This window comes from Orycteropus afer, unplaced genomic scaffold (genome assembly GCF_000298275.1).
Source record: "Orycteropus afer afer isolate SDZICR_OR568_19922 unplaced genomic scaffold, OryAfe1.0 scaffold00857, whole genome shotgun sequence".
Taxonomy (NCBI): domain Eukaryota; kingdom Metazoa; phylum Chordata; class Mammalia; order Tubulidentata; family Orycteropodidae; genus Orycteropus; species Orycteropus afer.
Genome location: NW_006922444.1, coordinates 34484 through 40149, shown reverse-complemented (window position 1 = coordinate 40149; position 5666 = coordinate 34484).

Genomic DNA, 5666 nt, shown 5'->3' with positions numbered 1-5666 from the left:
GCTTAACCATTTGTCCTAGCAGGGCTCCTTTACTGCCCCCCCTCTCCGCCACACACAGTGTTTCCTCCCCTCCCCTCCTGGCTCCTTTACTCTTATATATGATTACAAATTGTCCTAAGCACTATGTCGAAAGGGAACAGAGTGCTATGATTATGAATAACAGGGACGAATATAATTAAGACTGGAAAGAGAGAACTCTTTCCAAAAGTGAGGAGACCTGAGAGTGAATAGAAGGCAGCGGTGATTGAGAACTTACCATGTGCCAGGAACGAATGTATTAACTCACGTAATCCTCACAAAACCCTGATTGTTATTATCACTCCCATTTGACAGAGGAGGAAATCAAGGCAGAGAGAGAAAAGTTAAGCAAAGTGATTCAGGTTGCACAACTAATGACTGACTGATAAACTTGTGATTTGAACCCAGCACATTGGCTCCAGAGCCCATGCATTTTACCCCTTCACTGTCATCTCTAATTACTAAAATGAGTGAGTCGTCCCCATTTTGCCAGTGAGGGGACAGTAAGTGATGTGGTTATAAGCACAGACTTTGGAGCCAGATGGCCTGGGTTCCAAGCCAGGATCTACCACTGACCAAAGATAGCTTGCCTTTGTATGGTGGAGACTCGCTCATTAGTTTTCTTCCTTTCATACTTCCCTACATTGTACTTCACATTTCCTTTCCTATGTAGAATAGACAGGGACCACCTGAGAGTCAGGAAGGAGCCCTGGTAATGTAGTGCTTAAGGCACTTGACTGCTAACAAGAAGGCTGGTGGTTCAAACCCACCAGCCACTCCTTGGAAGGAAGGTTGGGCAATCTACTGCCATAAGTGATACCGCCAGGGAAACCCAAGCAGGGGTTGTTATGAGTCGGGTCCGACTCGATGGCACACAACAACAACAGCAACCTGAGAGTCTGGCACGAAGATGTTGTGACATGAATGAACAAACAAGTGAGAGAATGGATTGATGATCTCGAAGGTCCCTCTCAGATTAGACAGCCCCACACCACCCCTACTTCTTCCCATTCAGCTTGCTTTTCTTAACCTCAGTATTTCTCAAACAAGGGAGTTGCAAAGACATTCTGAGGACATTGTGGAGTTGAAGTGGCCTTGGTGTGTGGTGACACCCTATGTTTCCTCATTCTTCTTTCCCTTTGGCCAATTTTTGACCAAACAGGTAGAAGAGGTGATATCTGGGAGCAGGGGCTAAGGATGAGGACAGATTAGGGGGGTGGATGTGTGACTAGAGCCCCACATACATCCTGTCAGTCACATGTGTCATAAGCAGAAGGTTGGAAACCCTAATGGACATTAAGATAAGAGGAGCTCTGGGTTAATTGATCAACTACTAACCAAAAAGTTGGCAGGTCAAGACCACACACAGGCACTTCAGAAGAAACACTTGGTCATCAACTTCCAAGAGGTCACAGCTTTGAAAACCCAATGGACTGCAGTTCTAGTCTGCAATCCGTGGGGTCACCATGAGTCAGAATCCACTTGAGGGCAGTTGGTTTGCTTTTTCTTTTCTTTTGTCAAGATAGGAAACCTGGAACTAAGGGAGTATAAAGCAGACTCCTTTGGATGCAGATAATGAAAACTTGTCTCAAAGGAAAGGGGTCTAGAAATTCAAATAAGGCCTCAACTTCTCTCTCTTTCTCTTACTCCACCCCATTGCTTTTCTCTCTGTGTTTGGTCACACTTTCTCCTCAGCAGGCAGGCTTTCTCGAAATGCAGTTTGCTGACAATTCTCACTTCACATCCTTCCAGCTGCAGGAGCACTAGCCATCACGACTGGATTTAAGTTGAGGGGAAGGGTCGTTAGGGGGAGGAGGCTAGGGCTGTTCTCTTTTGTCAAAAACTCAAAAGCTTTCTCAGAAATCCCATAGCGGATTTCCTCTTAGGTCTTTTTGGCCAAAACTGGATAGGGAGGCTGGGAAAGTGGGGAAAAGGGTTGTCTTTATTGACTTAAACATATCACAACTCAATACCTGTGGCTGCCAACATGGTCACCATGAACAAAACTGGGATTTCTTTAGCCAGGAAGAAGAAGGAATAGATTGGATAGGCAACTAATGATGACTAATAAGAGAAGGAGTCCTGTTGGCACAATGGTTAAGCACTCACCTGCTAACTGGAAGGTTGGTGGTTTTAACTCATCAGCTGCCCTGTGGGAGAAAGATGTGGCAGTCTGCTTCTGTAAAAATGACACCCTTGGAAACCCTATGAGGCAGTTCTGCTCTGTCCTGTAGGGTCACTATGTGTTGGAATCCACTCATGGCAGTGGGTTTATCACAAGAGGGTATGGTGAAGCAATATAGTAGGAATGGGGAGAAGTTTTGCTAAAGAAGAGGAAGTCCTAGCTAGACAGAAAAACCGGTGTGCACTAGAATTGAGGAGCAAGGAGGTGACAGCCAGGACAACTGAGTGGACTCAGAGAAGGTGGATATGGCCAGAAAGAAGAGGACCAGCCAGCTGTGGACAGCACTAGGTAGGACTTTTCCTGGAACATGCAGGGTTTTTTTTTGTTGTTGTTGTTTCCAGGTGTGTACTCTCTCTCTCTCTCTCTCTTAGCAGCCAAATGTCTTACCCACTACAGCACCAGAGCACAGTACAGATTAAGAAGGGAAGAAATGAAGATTGCCAAGGAACCAAGGAACAGAAGCTGAAAAGATTGTCCCCCGGAACCAACAGAGAGAGAACGCCTTCCCCTAGAGCCAGGGCCCTGAAGTTGGACTTCTAGCCTCCTAAACTGTGGGAAACTGAATTTCTGTCCTTAAAGCTACCCATTTGTGGCATTTTGTCACAGCAGTGTTAAGAAACTAAGACAGTGGGATCACACAGACCATCATTTCATGATTAACTTATCACTCAGTGCAGTGGTTTCAAGGCTCATCCGTGTTGTAACATGTGTCAGGACTTAATTTCTCTTTATGGCTGAGTAATCCTTTGTATTGCCACAAATATACGTACCACATTTTGTTTATCCATTCATCTGCTGATGGACACTTGGGTTGTTTCTACTTTTCGGGTATTGTGAATAGTGTTGCAATGAACACTGGTGCACATAGCAGGCCGATTTTATCTAAGGATTTTCCGGAACAGGAGCTCAGCTCATGCAAAGGATATTTTGTGAGCAAGGAGCAAGGGAGGGGTCTCCTCACCAAAGAGCCTGGGTTCTTTCTACTGTTTTTGTTTAATCCTCACTATTTGTATTCCAAGGCAACCCTAAACCAAAGAAATAAAGAAATAGCTCTGGGGCATCAAAAGAAGGACGCTCGAAAATATTCAATGCTTCCTTACCATCTGTAGGAGTTCTGGTGACGTAGTGCCTAAAGCACATGACTGCTAACCAGAAGGCTCGGTTCAAACCCACCAACCACTCCTAGGAAGGAAGATTAGGCAATCTACTTCTGTAGTGATACCACCTCGGAAACTCAAGAAGAGGTCACTATGAGTCGGATCTGACTCAACGGCAGTGAATTTGGTTGTTGTTTTTTTTTTTTTTTTGTTACCCTCTATGAACTCAGTCCATAACCTGGCCACTGTCCTCTCTAGATTTGTCTCTCACTGTAACTTCTCCTCCACGTCCTCACACCAGCCCTTCATAAACCAAACCAGCTGCTGTCTAGTTGACTCCTGCTAGTGGTGACCCATATGTGTTGGAGTAGAACAACATTGCGTAGGATTTTCAACGGCTTAATCCGCTGAATATTCCGGAAGCAGATCACTCAGAGCCTCTCACAGCTCCTAACGCCCAGCCTGTGTTTTCCTGACTCTAGGATTTTCTTCACTGTTCTCTCACCCTTTCTTCACCGTGCCTCCATTGCCTTACCTATAAAGTAGGAAGTACCTCCCTTCTAGAATGGTGTGGGGACTAGGGAAAGAAGATAAAACATGTCATTAGAATATTTAGAATGCTTTGAATAATGGCAACTAAGTAAGTGCTCAGTACACGTGGGCTAATATTTTTTGTTAATCCCTGTTCTGATGTCCCAACAGACTTGGTATGCACATTATAGCATTTACCCACTGCTCCTTGCCAGATTTGGGTAAGTCTAGGAGCTCTGGTAGCATAGTGCCTAAGGCACTTGACTGCTAACCAGAAGGCTGGTGGTTCAGACCCACCAGCCACTCCTCGGAAGGAAGGTTGGGCAATCTACTTGTGTAGTGATACTGCCTCGGAAACCCAAGGAGGGGTCACTATGAGTCGGGTCCGACTCAATGGCACATAACAACAATAGAGAGGAGGCATCACGAGGCCCAGGCTGATGTGTGTGACTCCCCTCGGCAACTTACTCACCTTTGTAGGCATGCCAAGCACACACGTTCTTGTTCTGCTCTTGGATAGTTCAACCTGAGATGGAAGAGAGACAGCTGACAAGGCCCACATGCCCAGCCCCTGTAGCTGAGTTTTCCACCCTGCCAGTCATCATCTCCAAGCCTCAATGAACCAATGGTGCATTTGCGGAATATGGTAGGATTTTAAACTTTGAACCTTTCTGGACACATTCTGTCCATCCAAGACATTGTGGAGAATAATACAATGCTAGGTTAGGCAGAAAGTCAACCTCCAGGGCTGTTTCCTCTTGCTGGCTATGGGGCCACATTTGAAAACACAGCCCACCCACAATTTAACAATGGAGCCGTTGGGAAAGTCAGATGAATGTGTCCACTGATGATGTGTAGTTAAGGCCAGTCGCCAACCTTTTCCTCCAAAAGGCAGGACCCTGCCACTGTGAGGAGGTAAGGGCTGAGCACCACTGTCTCCCTCCTTGGCCCTCCAGCTGTGACTCAGCAGGAAGCTGGCCAAGGCCTGAGTCACTCCCTCCCTTACCACCACACCCTGGCTTTTCCTCCAAGGCTCAGGGCTTGGAAAACTAGCTGCTGCAGGCTAGAGGTGTAAATCTTGGGTACTTGGGTCTACCAGGGCAATTAAATCATTTATTTAACATACCTTAGTATTTAAGACTGCTGCCTGGAGCAAGCTGTTTAGCCTCTCTGGCCACAGACAGCCCATCTGTTAATGGAAACAATAACAGTACCTCCTGCACTGGAGTGAGAGAGCTTCAAACAGTGCATGGTATGTTACTAGAATTCTTCTAACACACCAGGCCCGATCCTTCCTCAGGGCCTTTGCACTGGCTGTTTCCTCTGCCTGGAATGCTTTGCCCCAGATAGTCACATAGTCACTTTACTAGGGTATTTACTAAGTATTCACCTTCTCGGTGAAGCCTAGTTGCTCACCCTATCTAACCCTTCCTCCTCTGACACTTCTTGCCTCCTTTCTTATTTTTTCCCTTAGCATTTATCAGCATGCAACAAATTATATTTTAATCACATGGTTTCTGTATTGCCTATCTCCCCCTACCCATGCTGGAATTCAAACTCCATTTTTACGTTTTCCTTATCACTATATCCCTAAGCTCAGAAGGAAGACTGGGCAATCTACTTCCATGGTGACACCTCCTCAGAAACCCAAGTAGGGGTCGCTCTGAGTTGGATTCAACTCAACAGAGGTGAGGTTTTATATATATATATATATTCCTAACACCCAGAACAGGAGAAGCTCTGGTAGCATAGTGGCTAAGTCACTTGCCTGCTAACCAGACGGCTGGCGGTTCAAACCCACCAGCCACTCCTCGGAAGGAAGGTTGGGCAATCCT